At 41.2% G+C, this 16,809-nt stretch overlaps 1 protein-coding gene across 6 annotated transcripts in view; it reads left to right on the top strand.

Moving 5' to 3' along the window:
• The first annotated feature begins 6,519 nt into the window (after window positions 1–6,519).
• The window catches only part of TBL1XR1 (TBL1X/Y related 1), a 179,177-nt gene continuing 168,887 nt past the window's right edge, over window positions 6,520–16,809 (top strand). The window contains exon 1 of one of the 6 annotated variants that reach the window (XM_047874452.1): window positions 6,520–6,641. The gene's annotated coding sequence lies outside the window, so the exon portion shown is untranslated. Of the gene's footprint in view, window positions 6,642–7,299; window positions 7,441–16,809 lie in introns of those variants that run through there. The other 5 variants (XM_047874451.1, XM_047874449.1, XM_047874444.1 and 2 more) reach the window with 5 other exon arrangements.

The following is a 16,809-nucleotide window of genomic DNA, read 5'->3' as shown; positions in this document are numbered from 1 at the left end:
AAGATATGAGAATTTCATTAAATCTGTAAACATTTTCACAATGTTCAACAGAACTTAAGATGCATCATATCTTATAATTAGTTTATCATATTTATAAGTATTACTTGTGATTCTTTTGTTTCTTGAGTAACTGAAGTATTTTAAAAAGAAAATTGAATACATTAAGTGTATAAATGCAGCTTAATAATTCAAGGGAATTTAATTAATCAAATTGTAAACATTTCCTTAAAAGGAAAGTTAGATATAAAACGTGCAATTCAAAACTTAAAGGAAAAGTCGGTTTTCAAATTCAAAATAAATGAAATTGAATTCTTGTATGTTGTCTTCCTCACCCACAAAACCTGTCTTCAAGAACATTCCAGACCCAAGTTGCCCTGTGGTGTGGGGATTCTAGGGGTGGTGATGAGAGGTAGGGAGTGAGTGGGACAAAGATCTTTCCTGTGAAATCAGTAGATACACTAATGGTATCAAAGAGTGAATTCAATTGATTACAACCACATCTGCATTCAATAAACATTTTTTTGAGATTCTGATCTAGGAAATGGTGTGTCATATGAATATGGTAAGACATGGTTCCTATCCTCAAGTAGTTTCTCCTTCTCACTTTGCATTTCTCTGTTCTCCTCACCTATTGAAGGATTTTTCAGCAAACACTTGCACTTTCTGGCCTTGATCTGCCTCATTTCACTCAGTGGAACAATAGATGTTGCAATCAGCGTTGAATTCAAATCCTTGTTTTGTCAATTGCAGCATGATGCAAGCTCTTTGGTGTCATTTGATTTCCTCATGTATCAAACTGAGATAATATTATTTACTGTTTCAAGTTGTTGAGAAATTTGGAGATGACAAACATTACACTGCTTGGCAACAAGCTCAATAAATGATACCAATTAATATCATCTATGGTTTCCATCAACATCCTTGCATAGATAGAATGTCACCTTACATTCACCTAAAATATTTAGGTTTCTGACCCCATTAAGAGCAGAGAAGCATTGATAATAAGAGAAAATATTTGGGGCAAGAGCCAATTGAAGGCAATAGAGAACTCTTCTTTACCAATAGTCACTCTCAAGCCAATGATATTTAGGTTTATGATTTAAAATATCATTACTTTACTGACAAGTCCCAAAATTATATTTCCAGCTTTGATACTGAATACCAGATTTGTATATCTAGCTGCCTAGTCAATATTTTCACTGAGATGTCTGATAGCCACATCAAACTCCAAAACAAAACTCTTGATTTTTCCCATGAGCTTTCTCTTCTCCCAGCCTCTTCCATCTCAATAAATGGCAATTCCATTCTTCCACTTGATTGGTCTAAAATCTTGGAATCATTGTTGACTCTTTGTTTCTCTAACATGTCACAAAATATACCCAGATTCTCTTGTTTAAAATGTACACAGAGTTTAGCTTCTTTCACCTGTTCCTGCCACCATCACCCACATTACCATCCCCCCACTAGGACTTCTGGACTGGCCCCCAACTAGGTGTCCTCTTTCCACTGTTGCACTGTTGCAGTTGATCTTCTGCACAGTAGTCTTTTTAAAACATCTAATGTGATGGCAGGAACTAGAAATGCATTCTTAGATCACTAGGTAGAAGATGTGTGTTGAGACAGCAGAGGTATCTGGGTCCTTGATACTTCATCAGCTCTGGAATGCTTACATTTGAATGGATACTGAAGAGAATAAAATGGTCATCTTGGTTAAGGCATTTTTATATTATCTTTGTTATAGAAGTCAAACTATAGCCTAATACAATGTTCTTTGAGCATCTGTCTGTCTTTCCAACCCCTACCTGACTCAAGACTGGCATGTAAATTCCATTAGAGTAGGGGCTGTGTTTAGCTCACTGTAAATAGCTTCTTGAACAGTGTCTGGCACACTAAACATTCAATAAGTGTTTGTTGAATGAATGAAAATAGCAAAACCATCAACATAATGCAGGGCCTTGTTTAGTGCTGCCCTGAGGAAGCTGGTCAGTATAATAAGTGATGGGTACAGCAATATGCTCTGTGTGTGGTTGGTTTTCTATTCTGACTGAATCACAAAGGCAGGATACAACCTGCTATTCCCATTATCTGAGAAGCATAAATACTTGTAAGATGGCTGTGTGTTGCTTTTGTAATTTAAATGAAAACTCCCAAGTAAAGTTCATTGTTGTAATGAAATCAGGTCACAGAGTCATGGAAAACTGTGACAAGGTTCACAGTGATGAGGAAAGGTCACAAGTCTCATGCTAAGCACAGATGGAGAGAAGAAGCTTGTATGCTGAGATCTTGAGATGTGTGGCTGAGATGTGCATCAGTTCGGATGGCAAAAGCTGATAGCTGGAAGAACCACAGACAAAGAATTGCACAAACTGAGTCAAAATGAAACAGAAACGTATCACAGGGTATCAGTAAGATGCTTGGGGGTAAATGCTGCAGACAGAAAGCCACTGAGTTCCCGGGTGAGTAAGAATATAAAGAGTTATAGTTACCAGGATAATATTTTTGGTATCAAATATCTTTTTTATGCTATTGTGTTTTGATCACTTTAATTACACAGATCAACTAACGCAAACAATATATAAACATATATAGTAATGAGATACTGTAGACCTGGGATTAAACCACCTTAATTTAGAAATGTTCTATTTCCTGAGTGATGGAAGTTGCAAAGATTAGGCTATCTTGCCATACTACACCCCCTTGGGTGTGATATTACTGAAATAAAACAAGTCAAGATTTGTTTAGTCATTTTATAATATATATGTAACTTCTGGTAATAGTTACTGGTATGAGGTTTCTCTCTGTTGAATAATTAGCTAGAGAGTTCAAGGGAACTTTCTTAATAATTTGTCTCTTTGCTTTAAAATTTCTCAGTAACCATAATTTCTCCTTTCTAGAAACATACTAACATTTATATTCAAAGCACAAGGGACAGCTTTAAGATTAGGACAAAGCACTGAAAATTAGTAACAACAGTTACTTACTTCTATGTCTTGTGCCTAACTATTGCCTGAATTTTGGTGAGGCCTCTGGTCATGTGTACTAGCTATGTTGGAATGACTGGAGGGTGGGGTGACAATACATGTGACCTTTTTACGGTGGCTCACTTATCTGAACATTTCATGTTGAGGCCACACTATCATTTCAGATAGGTTCCAGGATGTATTTCAAAGGGATCAGAATATGGTCTCATAAAACTCCTTCCCTAGGGGAAATCAAGGCTTTTCCCATTTAGCACTTTTTTTTTTTTTTTTGTCCAAAGGTACTTTAAGTAAAGACTATGGGCACAGGTCCCACCTTTGGTGAATTTTATCATGTTCAAATGAAGTAATTTATGCACAGAAATAAATACCTTGTAAACTACAAAAATGTAAACAAACATACGGATTATTGTGATAATAACTTCATTAGAAAAGGAGGCAGCTTTTTCTGTAGGGTATAAGAATTTCAGGCTGGGGGTGCCTGGGTGGCTCCGTTGGTCTCTTGGTTTCAGCTCAGGTTGTGATCTTGGTTGGCTCTGAGCTGAAGGGTGTGGAGTCTGTTTGGGATTCTTTTTCACTCGGCCCTCTCTCCCCCTCCCCCGTACTTGCACTACGAGCTCTCTCGCACACACTCTCTCTCAAAATAAATAAACAAACAAACAAAAAAAGAATTTCAGGTTGGGGTGGGTAGGGAGGCCTGGCTAGCTCAGTGGGAAGAGCCCACGACTCTTGGCCTCCGGGTTGTGAGTTCAAATGCCATGTTGGGTGTAGAGATTACTTAAAAAAATAGATAAACTTTGGGGCGCCTAAGTGGCTCAGCTGGTTAAGCGTCAGACTTCCTGCTCAGGTAGCCATCAAATGATTTGTGAGTTCAACCCTGCATCTGCAGTCAGCACAGAACCTGCCTCAAATCCTGTCCCCCTCTCTCTTTCTGCCCCTCCCCCGCTCACTCTTTCTCTCAAAAATACACATTAAAAAATTTAAAAACACAGATAAACTTAAAAAAAAAAGAATTTCAGGCTGGAAGTCATGGACCCTATTATTACATTAAGAAGAAGGGTGGGCCCTTCCCTGGAGAGGGAAGGATAGAGGTCATTTTGAGGGAGGATAAACCGGAGGCTCCCAGGTATGGAGATGACTATTAAAAATCAGCATAGTTGGGAGGTTTCATTCCCTGGAAGAGTGGTTTGATTTTATAATAACTGCTGCCTAGAGAAGATCCATGCATGGTGGCACAAAGTGAAACTTCAAAAACAAGCTAGGACTATACATTTGTTTCATTGGGTGGCTCAGATAAAGAACCCTAATTGTACTGGGTTTACTTACTGAAGAGAGGATTATGCTTAGTGAAATACATACGTCATTAATCAAAGCTTAAAAATATTAAAATAAAAAAGGAAGATACTATACTCTCATCACTTCTGAGAGTCTTTGCCAAGGTGTTAGTACTGCAGAAAATAAACCTCAGCTTAGAATCTTCCTGAAATGCAAAGCGTGCTTTCTTTGTGCTGTTTCCCTGTACACTCAACACAGTGTTTTGGAAACCTTCAGTTATCTAAATTCCCATCAGGTGACATTGTTTAATCTAACATTCCCTCTTTCGTATACGAAAACAGCTCTAAGGACAAACCGCAGAGATGCTTTGAACTCTCTCTCTTCTGGTGGTTGGGAGGGAATTTCCAATCTCACTCTCTTTCCTTTGCCTTCCCAACCCCTCCCCCCTCCCCGCACCCCCTACCACAAGTAGGTGAGGAAAGGCTTCTGGCTGCTTTCCTCCAACCCACCCCCGCGCTCCCTACCACAAGTAAGGGCTCACCAGGGGAAAGAACCTTTGACCTTGGTCAAGAAAAGTACCTGTCTAATCAGTGAGCTTATTAGGCCACCAGGAGTCCACATGTGTAAAAGTTACTTGGAATGAACTTTTTTTCTTTGGTGTGAAAATTTAGGTCTCTGGTATTGGGAGGAAAAAAAAGACTGCTTTAGAATAATACACCTATTTCAAATATTGTCATGAAAGCATAAAAACAGAACCCTTCTTAAAAAGGCTGCAGAAAATATGATTTTACTTTCAAGACAGCAATAACTGAAAAAAACAAAAAGGTTTCTTTCAGGTCAAATCTTAAAAAGGTCCTAGGCTTATACAAAAGTCTAAGACCCCAACCCCTGCTTTCAGAGGGCCTTAGAAAGATTAACACATTTGTTTTAAAAGCTGGTGCCCCTCTTTTCAAAAAACAACCCGTTGCACTCCTCTCCTCATATTGTCACATTATCACTCAAATAAGTTATACTTTATAAACTGCTTTGATGTGGTACACACATGCAAAAAGTATACAAAGTGGATAAACTTCTACTGTCAATGCTGCCGTAGAGGTATATATTTAGTAAACATTTAGTTACATTATTTTATTTTTGTGAAATGAGAACTGATCGACCAAACCTTTCAAACAGACCCACCAGACGATAAATACCACCATATGTTTGATTCACAGTACATTTGGGCATAAACACTTCAATTACAGCTTTGTGTTTAGTATCAAAAACCTTTTCTTGTGTGCGTGTGTTTTCTCTACAGATCCCGTGCTCTGGATTACATTTTGAAAATCGCTTATTACAGATAAAGCCCCTTTCCAGGTACGTTTCCGAGAAACATATGTATTTATGCACACAAAGGTGTGTGCAGATCTTTTCACAAACAAATGTCCATATGATGCCTGCGCCGCGCTCCCCTGCACATGCCCACCGCGTGGTGTGCCCAGCCGGCCACCCCGCGCAGCCGGGGTGCCCACGGGGACAAGCTGCCCCCGAACACGCGGTAGTCCCGCGGGGCCTCCCCAGGAAAGTTAACCGGCGTTTTCACACCGGCTGCGGCGCGAGCCTCCCCGCCCCCACCGGGCCTCGGGCTGCCGGGCCAACACCCAGGCCGCCCCGCACCCGACAGCGTGCGGCGGTGGGGGCGGGGCGGCCAGTGCCCCGGCGGCGCCTCTCAGCGCCTGCGGGTCTTTATTTTTAAAAGACTGCGCCGCACTCGTACAGCCCCCAGCGCCGCCAGGGCGGGCGGGAGCGAGAGGAGCGAGGCCGGCGGAGGCCCCCCCGCCGCGCCGCCGCTGCCTCCTCCCCCGCCCCCCCCCAGTCCGCGGCGCCCCTCCCCCGCCGGCCCCTCCCCCGCGCGCCCGCCCGGCGCAGGCCGCTCGGGTTTGTTTTGCTGCGCGGCCGCCGCCGCCGCGGGCCTCGCGAGCTCATTTGTGCCTGGCTGGTCCCCATTCCTCTCTCCCCAGTGTTGAGTGTCTGAGCCGTTGGCTGCTCCGAACCGTTTGGCTCTTTCCCTTAGTAACAGCTTTTACCTTCTGCCTCAATTCCTCTCCCCGCTCGCGCCCTTCCCCCGCGCGCCGCCTCCCCCCGCCGCCGGCCGCGTGCGCCCCCGCCCCTCCCCCCGCGGCGGGAGCACCTCCGCTCGCCACCTGGGGACCCGCGCCGCGCTCCCCGCCCCCGCCCGCCCGGCGCCCATCCCCCGCGCCCTCCGCTCGCCGGGGTTATAATTGCCTCTCACCCCCCGGAGGGGTTATTTTGGGGGTGGTTGGAGGCGGCGGCGGCGGCGAGGAGGGGAATTTCCTTGTGCCTCCATTCCCGGGAGGGGGGAGCGGCGTCGGAGGCCACCGTTTCCAGGTAAGCGCTGGGGGCCGGACCCCGGGGTGGGGGCGGCCGCGGGCCGGGGCGGGGGGCGCGGGCGGAGGCGGCTGGGGGGCGCTGGGCCGCGGGGGGATGGGCACAAGTGGAACATGCATTTTTCAACTTGGCCCTTTGGCGAGCTGGGGTTTTGGTGGGGGAGGGGAAGGCAGGGAAGGCATTTAGGGTGCCCCATCCCCCCTTTTTCCTCTCAGGCTTCTTTGAAATGCTCACGTGCCTGCCCACCCCCTACCCTTTCCTGATCTCGGGGATCCTCACCCTTATTATGTTGTTGTCCCCGAAAATGTGCGCCTCGGCCTTCTCCCCCGCTTCCACCCTTCGTGCATTTACACCCCCTTTTTGTGTGTGTGTGTGTGTGTGTGTATGTGTGTGTGTGTGTGTATGTGGGGGGAGGCTTTCAGGAAAGAATTTGCAGCAAATTGAATCAAGGAGCCATCATGAGGCCGACTCTTTTATAGCCTATTTTTAGCAGAGGAGAGGGATCTTTTCGGTGCACGTTATTCTGTTAGCAATGGAAATCTGCTCCCCTCCCCAGGCGCGTCCCCGGTGCAGGCGCGGCGACCCGGGTTGGCGTGCTGGGGGCTGCGGGCGGCTGTTGGGGCCGCGCGTCCCGGGCGGGGGCGCCGGAGGGGGAGGGGCGCGCGGCCGCGGGGCCGCACTCCCGGACGTGTTTATTTGTAACTTAGTGCCTTTTATCGTCTTAAGGAGGTATTTGCTATAGCCTCTTTGAAGTTGGGTTCAGAAGTGTAGAATTGGCAAAGTTATTGCCAGCTTCCTGGTAAGTTTTGGGTGGCACAAAGTCACATTATTTTCTGACAGTGTAAAGGCCACGTTGTGAGGGTGGTTTCTCGGTAACTTCCTCTTTGCAACCGATGTCATTTTTTTTTTTAAACAGAAGCCGACTTTTATTCAAGTGAAATTATTAATCTTAAATGGCAGCTCGAGGGAAACCATGCATGTGTTAACATGTTCAGTATTTTTGGAAGTTCCTAATTTGCCGAAAGAGGCATCACTTTGCAGTGGCAACCGAGATTAAATTTAGGTTGTGAAAATGGTGTTTCATGTAAAATTTCGGTTGAAATGGCTCTTAAAGAATGCTCCTGTTACTAAGTTACCTCATAACATTCTCTAAAATAATTTGATGATTACAAATGACAAGTGCTGAGACCTAGTTAAAAGCTAGATTTTCTCAGTGTCTGGAGTTTACTTAGAATCTTGGACTGTGCACCAAGGTGAAGAGTTTTAGTACGTATGTCATTTACAGTTGACTTAGGGAAGTTTACTGTTGGCTTCCTTGTTTTCCATATAAGAACCTTATGCTGATTTAAATAAGCTTGTTAGTAAAATGTGGTGGGTGAAATGATGGGTGATTTCTAGTCTGAATTGCCTGACCTCCCCTCCCCCCATGTAATTAAGTAATGGTTTTTCTCCTCCATTTTTCCCAGACTTCTTTATCAGATTGCATAGTATAAGGCCCCTTTGGTGTTTTCATCTACTTACCAAACCAAATTATAAAAAATATAGTAATTACACATTGAAGATACAGTGAGTGACTTTTTGGCTTTCTCATTGTAGTTCATTTTCATTTTTGTTAAATAAGACCTGTGCTACATTGGTGTTTGTTAGTAATCCTTATTTCCTGGGACTGTATGTTCTCACCATTTTAAGAAGTTTGTAGTCTAGGGAAATAGGGCAGCTTTGTCTCCATGAAAACAGTGTGTTTGTTGGGGTGTATCATGGGAGTTCATGGCAAGCAAGCTTGAGAAATCATCATTGAGGGTTCTAGAAATAGTTAGCATTTACCTGTGAAGGAAGGGTGGCAAAAAGAAAATATGCCCACGAGTGGTTAGGCGTGAGATGTGTGTTTATACTTTTTGCTCTGAAATTGTGGTTTTTCTGCCTGTTTGGAATATGATTTTTTCCCCCTGTGTTGCTATAATGCATTGTGTGATCTATGTAACCACAACCATTAAATCCACAAATAACTACTCTTTTTTGCTGTTTGAATAGTTAGAATGAGATCTATAGGGCAAAATGGTACACTGTATGGAGGATGAAAACCATATGTAAGTGGAAAAAGTTTCCCTTACTGTTACAGAACTTAATGGACTTGTTAATGACTTAAAAATTGTTGCAAAGCTCACCATCAGTTTATAAAATGCTTTTCTTGCATATACCAACTTCAGTTATTAATTTGGGAGATGTGGTATATGTGGAGTGGCCCCTTGTGGAGGTTGTATTTTTGCATTGGTTGTCTCAAAGAAGTGTTAGACATTTTAATAACGTTTTACGTGTGTCCATGAATTTTTTTGTTACTTGTGTTTTCAACATCTAATTAAGGTTTATCATGATTATCATGATACGTGCCTACCAGGAAAATAAGTAACTACTTCCTGAGAGCCTTTCAAGCTAATAAGCAGAAAGGGCAACAGCTTAATATAAATATAGGGGTTACTGATAAAAAGAGATGTGACTAATGAACCTTTGTAATGACAACCTGTTGAATAAATACATCTGTTCCTACATAGCGATGATGTTTAAGTACAACCTTGTCAGCTGAGTAGCTGACACAGGAGTTCTAAGATTTACTCCAACAGTATTACTACAAAGAATTTCTGAGTTAATGTATTTTGATGGAGTTAGTAGAAATAATTTGTTGGGTTTACTCAATTCCTGTGTCTTTTATATAAGAATTGAGAGGAAGGGTGCCTGGGTGGCTCAGTCAGCAACCGACTTCGACTCAGGTCATGATCTCACAGTTCACGGGTTCGAGCCCTGTGTCAGGCTCTGTTGCTGAATGCTTGCTCGGAGCCTGGAGCCTGCTTCGGATTCTGTGTCCTCTCCTCTTCTACACCTCCTACACTTGTGCTCTGTCTCACTCTGTCTCTCAAAAATAAATAAATGTAAAAAGAAAATTAGAAAAAAAAAGAATTGTAAAGAATGTGAGTGACTAAGGGGAGAGAGATGGCAGAAATATTGGCACTGTGGGACTGTATTTTTCTAGTATATGCGAATTTGACTTATTTCACAAATAACATTTGTAGTTTGTCACTGAAATACAAAAAAAATCAGCTAACAGAGCCATTTATACATCCCCATAGTATAGAGGGTTTAGGACCCAGGGCTGTATAGTAGTGAGTTAGTAAGAGTATGGTCCAGTTTGGAGACCATCATGGTGGTATCGCCTGTTCTATCACCAACAGAAACTTGAATTAAAAAAAAAAAAGCTGATGCTGGAGAGGTTTACTCTCCAACACCTGCAGGATTAGACTCTGTAAGAGTACAATTAATTGCCCTGTTATGAAGAGCCAGAGGAAAGAGACTTTGCTTGGGTTATGATCTAGGAAAGGTGTGAGGTGCTTTCTCTGTCATGTATACCTCAGGCTAATCTTATGAAGTGGGTAGTACTGGATCTGTGGATGATGAAACAGAGGTGCAGAGTTAATTCTCTTGTCCTAGGCCACAGAATGATCAAATGATGCATTAGGGTTCTAATGTAGGTCTAAGTCCTAGTCTGTGCTCGTTCTGGATGAGTGTAGCTGTGCCAGATTTTTCCAGCTGTTTTGTCAGATGTCCTTGGAAAAAATTAGCGTTTATAATTCTGTAGTTGGGCATCTCTATTAACTGGGTCAAGTAATTGCATGGATAAATGAAATTCATAGGAGTCCTACCTACATCGTCTTTAACTCTCTAGAACCATTTAATAAGATGCAATCCTCTTGCCAACTGCTCTGTTTCCTACCTTTTTTTTTTTTAAATTTTTTTTTCAATGTTTATTTATTTTTGGGACAGAGAGAGACAGAGCATGAACGGGGGAGGGGCAGAGAGAGAGGGAGACACAGAATCGGAAACAGGCTCCGGGTTCCAAGCCGTCAGCACAGAGCCTGATGCGGGGCTCGAACTCACAGACCGCGAGATCGTGACCTGGCTGAAGTCGGACGCTTAACCGACTGCGCCACCCAGGCGCCCCTGGTTCCTACCTTTAAGATCGACAGCAGTGAAGTAGCCTTTCCAAGTACTGCCAGTAGAAAAAAGAAAATATGGTTCCATGCCTAAAATTAAGAAGGAAAAGCAAGTAAGAGTATGTTTAACTATCCTCATCCTCAGAGTATGTATTCCTCAAAACTTGTGTAAGAATGTCACGTTAAGTCTTTTGTGTAGCATAGTGTTCCATCGGGGGTCTTTGAGGCAAACTGCCTGGGTTCAAACTCCAGCTCCATTCCTTACTGCCTATGCAACCTTAAGGGGAGTGACTCCCTTTTTGTTTCCTCTTCTGCATGATGTGGACTGTCAGCTTCTAGAGTTGAAAAGATTGAGAGAATTGTATGTGTAAGGTGCTGAGAATAATACTTGACATACAAGTATCATGGAAATGTAAGCTGTTAAATATGATGATGTTGGGTTTGGATTTGAAGTTTGCTTCTTTGTATTACATTTTATTTGTTCTTTATTTTTAGTGGGGCCGTGTCATAGAAAATATTTAGTAGTTTTATTTCCTGAGTTTCCTGGGTAAAATATTTGAAATAAACTTAATGTATTTGCTCTTGAAGTTGTGATTGAAGACTTAACCTTGAATTAGATTTGATTTTAAAACTAGGAACAATATCAAGCATTGTATGGTGACAGTGCTAGTGCTGGGTCTTTTTTTTTTTTTTTTTTTTTTTTTTTTGAGAATGAGGGTGTGTGCCTGAGCACCCAAGTTAGGGAGGGGGTAGAGAGAGGGAGGGAGAGAATCCTAAGCAGTCTCCACAGCCATCGACAAGGGGACTTGGGGCTCCATCTCATGACCCTGGTATCATGACCTGAGCTGAAATCAAGAGCTGGATGTTTGGGGTATGGAGGCGCCCCCAGTGTTGGGTGTTTTGCCTGACTTTTATTGCTGTTCTTTTGTTACTTGGACTTTTTAAATCTCCCACCATTTGGAACATTTTCCAACTCTTTAAATAAAGGAATTTTGTTTTTCAGGGCTGGATCTGGCAAGTACCTAGGATCTCCTTTTTAGATTGGAGTGATGACTTTAAGTGGATCATTGTTTTCTGTAGCCTTGACCTTTCACCTGTGTTCTTGTTCCATATTTTCAGCTGCTGTCAAGACAGTTCTACTTGGAAGTTCTGTTGCTCTGATACATCTCTAAGCATTGTCTTATTTTCACTTCCCATTTTTACTATTAATTCAGCAGTGATGTTAACTGCTAATAGAATTTATGGGTCAGGACCACACAGCTGCTTTGACAGGGACTTGGACAATCTGAGTGGCTGATACCTTGATTTTAACAGTGAGGAAGCCAAGGCTCAGTAGTAAGGGGCGCACAGAGGGGTTTAGGCCCCGTGTGTCTGATTCTAGGCCAGTGTTCTTAGCTAGCAGTCTACTGCTTCACAGTGAATGAATGAAAAGACTGAATGAATGGTTTTAGGTCTGGATTATTGCATTAATTTTCTAGTGGGTTGCTCTGAGCAGGCTTTCTTCTCCATTCTGTGTTCTGTAACTGCTTGGCAGTGTGATTTATTTAAAATACCGATTTCATCATGTCAGTTCCTTTGCTGTGGAGAACCCATAATGGCTTCCCTTTGCCAACTGGATAGGGTTCATAAGCTTCAGTCTGGCTTTTTAAGGCTCTATTTTACCTATTCAGCTATAGTTCCCTCTCTTCTCCCAAACTGTGATTCTGGCCTGCCTATCAGATACTGCAGTTTTGACATACACGTTACTCTTCTGCTTTTCACTCATGCTTGTCCTTCCCTTTGTCTTTTTTATAGTCTAGTTTCAGTCCACCTTCCCTGAAGCTGTTTCTGGCTGTCTCGACTCAGGATATTTCTTCACTGAGATACCATCGTGTTTAATGACTATCACAACCTCCATAATTATTATTTCATGGGTTTGTTTATCCTAGCCCCAACTACATGTTACATTTCTTGAAGGAAAGGGCTTTTTTTCTTCTGGTATTAGCAGAATTTTTGATTTTTGTACCATATTATCTTCATATTACAATGGATTGTTTCTTTCTACAAGTGCCCATGGTAAAATAAGTGGTGATGGGTCCTATACCACTGTTGATGTGGCCAAAGCTTCTGTTGGACTTAGACCTTCAAGGTTGAGGTGTGCTGTAGCAGCACTTAACTGTTAATTTGAATTTTAATGCTACCAGTGTTGACAAGGAAGAGAAAAAAATCTTGGTCTTGGAATTGTAGCCATGATTTTGGTGAGGAACCTAGTCTAGTTGGGAATCCTGTCACCCTAAGTTGGCTTTATTTGGGTGTATTTGTGGCAGTTATAATGAAACTTAGGATTTTGTACTTTATTTTCTTAACCTCTCTGGCTTTTTTGCTCATTATTTTCTCTGTAGTGTGCCTAAATAAGATTGTGTTTTTAGCATCTTGACCACATTGGAGTCTCATTTGAGTCATTACTGTGAGGGTATTAACATTCAGTGTAGAGTGTGTCTATTTTATGGTGTAGGTGGGTTCAGTCTACCAGAAGAAAGTTACCATAACCGTCTCTTCAGTAGGTTTTTATGGTAAGGCTGGGTGCCATATTAGTTCTTCACAACCTGGGTAATTTATTCTAAAGCAACTAATTTGGTATTATATCCTGTTGAATTTTTTAATATTTAAATATGAGGTTCTCAGCATGATTTTATTTGCATCAAACAAAATGAGCTGCTTGTCTCCCTGCTTTCTAAGAGCTTATACTTTTTTATTTTTTTAATTTCTTGAGAGAGAGAGACAGAGCACCAGTGGGGGAGGGGCAGAGAGAGAGGGAGGCACAGAGCCCCACGCGGGGTTCAAACCACAAGATCATGACCTGAGCTGAAGTTGACACTTAACTGACTGATCCATCCATGCGCCCCTGTAAGAGCTTATTGTAATTTAGAATTAATACAAACTGTATAGGTCGTGTTGAAAGACCAACAATTAAATTTCAGTAAATATACAAAGAGTATCCAGATTAAAGAATGTGAGATGAATACTTTGAATGAGGAAGAATAGGTAGTGAATGTTTAAACTGAGGAGTTTGCCATCTGTTTTCCTCTTAAGCAATTGTAAGTTTTTTTCAGGTGGTAGAACAGAGGAGAACATGGAAAGCAAGGGTCAGAGATGGTGCTTCCAGTCTCTTAATAGAATAATTCTTTTTCATATAAAATTGTACTCTGGACTCTCAAACATTTTTTTTTTTTAATGAGACGTTAAAAATTTTAAATACCTTAAAAGTAGTGAATAATTTTTACTTTTTAGGAACTAGATACCAGTTCTTGATATCTTGATACTTCTTGATATCTATTTTGTCCGAGTTCAAAGGTGGTAATTAGTCCTTTTCTTTCATTTTTTTTCATTGTGTCCTTTCCAGCACATTGTGTGATAGGACTTTGTAATGAGATAGATAATCAGTTAAGTGGATGTTTGCTGCTTTGTTGTTACTGTTATCCACTTAAATGGTGGCTAGTATATTAATATGGATTCAGTATTAAGCAAATAAATTTTTATCATTTTTTGCAAAGCCATAGTTACAAGGGTAAATCATTTAGGTTTTAGAAATGCAACTGAAGAGGTTCAAATGAAGTGTTATGTAAAACTAGTTCATCCTTTCAAGCAATACTTGTATAGTCAATTCCTGTGTTAAAATTTGGAGATTCTGTCATTTATGTAATTTTTTTGAGGGAGATCTACATGGAAAATATGCTTAATGGCTAAAAATCTATAACCTTACATAGAATAATAGAAAGCATTTGGCATTAGCATAAGCAGACACCTCCAGAGAATTTATAGTAATGGTATATTTTGCTAGTTACCTTCAACTGCTAGTAGAATACAGCTTATGGGTTAGTGAGAGGTGTTTTATGCTTTCCTCTTAATTTGAACAAGCTAATTGGGTAGAATGTATACTGATTTTGTTCCATTTCTATTTTTTGGCTATCAGATGTCATTAACTTTCAGTATAAGGCAATTGGGTCATCTGCTTTGGGTTTCTGAAATAAGGTAATGGAAATAGATAATGAATGAATTTCCTTAATGTCTTTTTTTCCCTGTGTAATTGTTCTTTTATGGAATAGAATTTATCATACATGTGTGAATTTTTAGATGCTATATGTAGCTTTAGTATAGTTCTTAGGCACCTTTTATACTTGTTTTCTCCCACTAAAGTAATGGGTTTTCTTTAAATCACCTTTCTCTGTTTTCTTTAGTAAACAGTGTATCTTTGTGAGATCCTAGACTGAGTTTAGGATTGCAGTCTGTTAACTGTGTCAGGGAAGTAGTTTTCCTATTCTGTGAGAACTAACAGGCTCTCAAGGTTGGGGGATTACTTCTTTGACCTTGGCTTTCCTTTTATCCTGCTAGCAGAGGTCACCAGTTTTAACATCTGTTGAGAGTTGTTTTGTGTGAAGTGTTCCTTTACAGATTTGTTTAGAATTAATGTTTATAACTTTCTTGTTAGTATTTATAGGTTCTCAAAGATACATTTAAGTGAAAAAACAGGCAGAGGATGTTGTAGTCTGCTGCCATTTTAGCTTGCAAAAGGGGAGAAGGGCAGTGAGGAGGACACAGACATGATGGGAGAGTGTATGAGTTGTGTGTATGTATGTTTGTTTTACGTGTTTAGGATGACTACAGAAAGATACACAAGAGACTAGTAACAGTGATTTTAGGGGGTGAGGTTGGGATGGGGAGATCATGTGGTCAGATGTGGGAGAAACTTATTTTCATGTATAACCTTTTGAACTGTTTGAATCTTGCTATGTCAGTATTACCATTTTAAAAAAAGTATTGATTGTGAAAAATCAAGGCATCCGGTTAAGAATTCTTAATCTTTCTATTTCTTTCAATTTGGACAGTCAGAAGAAGAGAGAAAACTTAATTTTTCCTATGCTTCTCAGACAGTTCTTGAAGAGCTGGAATTGTGTATATTTCTGCAAACACTTAATTTGTCAGATTTGTTGTGAAAATTAGAGCCACTGAGTATGATTAAAAAGTGTTGGTCTGTTCCATGATTGGGTCAGCAGACCACTTGAACTATTTAGTAATAGTGACTTGGTGATTTTCAAGTCCTATCCAAGGTCGATAATTAGAAATTCAGTGCAAATATTAGAAGGAGATACTGGCTGTACAGATGTATGTAGGTGTTGTCTGATTTCAAAGGTGTTTTGCCAAGGGTTTGGAAATCAGGTGAAAATTGTATTTCTCATAGTTTAGTGGTTGATTTTTAATAATTGTGATAGTTTTTGGTATAATGGGATTTGTGGAACTGGGTTTTGATACTACACAATCCCTGACTTGGGAATTTACATGTATGTATAAGTTGGCGTCACTTGTAATTGTTCATTGAATGTTTAGTTTATTCTAAAGGGTGTTCTAGTTGTGCTCCTCATTTTCAACTTAAGCTGGAAAGTCTCAGAGAAAGGTAGCATCTGTTTTTGTGCCTTTAATTCTGCTTCACTGTGACTTGACAGTGTGACCTGCTTCCCTGGGAGCAGTGCTTCTCTCTTTAGTGATAAGATTGCTAGGCAGGGTAAGTGTCTGATCTTAGGCAGTTAACTCTTACTGTAGTATGTTGCTGTGGCGAAGAGCTCGGTTGTCTGGAGTCCGGCATGGCTGGTTTGTCACCCCTACTTATTAGTTGTATGGCTCTGGAAAATTAGATAATTCCAGTTTCCACTCTGAAAAATGGAAATAAGGAGTAATTAATACATGCGTCATAGAGCACTTGTGAGGATTCAAGTGTGAATATGTGTAAAGCAGTTACCATAGGGCCTGGCACATGGGAAGTAATGCTTGCTACTACTTGGTGGCTTTGTTAAGTGCAGCAGTAACAGCTGTAGAGAGAGGCAGAAAAGTGACACTCCCCCTTGTAAACCTGTCAGGGCTTCTTGTGGCAACTGCAGAGAACTGGATGGCCAGAATTCCCAGTTCTGTATTTTGTGACTGAGCTTTTGTTGCTCACTCTTCTTTTTCTTTTTTTAATCTGGAAGCTATTTTATTTATATATAATTTTATTTTTTATTTTTTAAATTTACATCCAAATTAGTTAGCATATAGTGCGACAATGATTTCAGGAGTAGATTCCTTAGTGCCCCTTACCCATTTAGCTCATCCCCCCCCTCCCACAACCCCTCCAGGAACCCTCAGTTTGTTCTCCATATTTATGAGTCTCCTCT

This window comes from Prionailurus viverrinus, chromosome C2 (genome assembly GCF_022837055.1).
Source record: "Prionailurus viverrinus isolate Anna chromosome C2, UM_Priviv_1.0, whole genome shotgun sequence".
Classification (NCBI taxonomy): domain Eukaryota; kingdom Metazoa; phylum Chordata; class Mammalia; order Carnivora; family Felidae; genus Prionailurus; species Prionailurus viverrinus.
The sequence above is the reverse complement of the archived record's forward strand: the minus strand, read 5'-3'. Positions and strand labels throughout refer to the sequence as shown.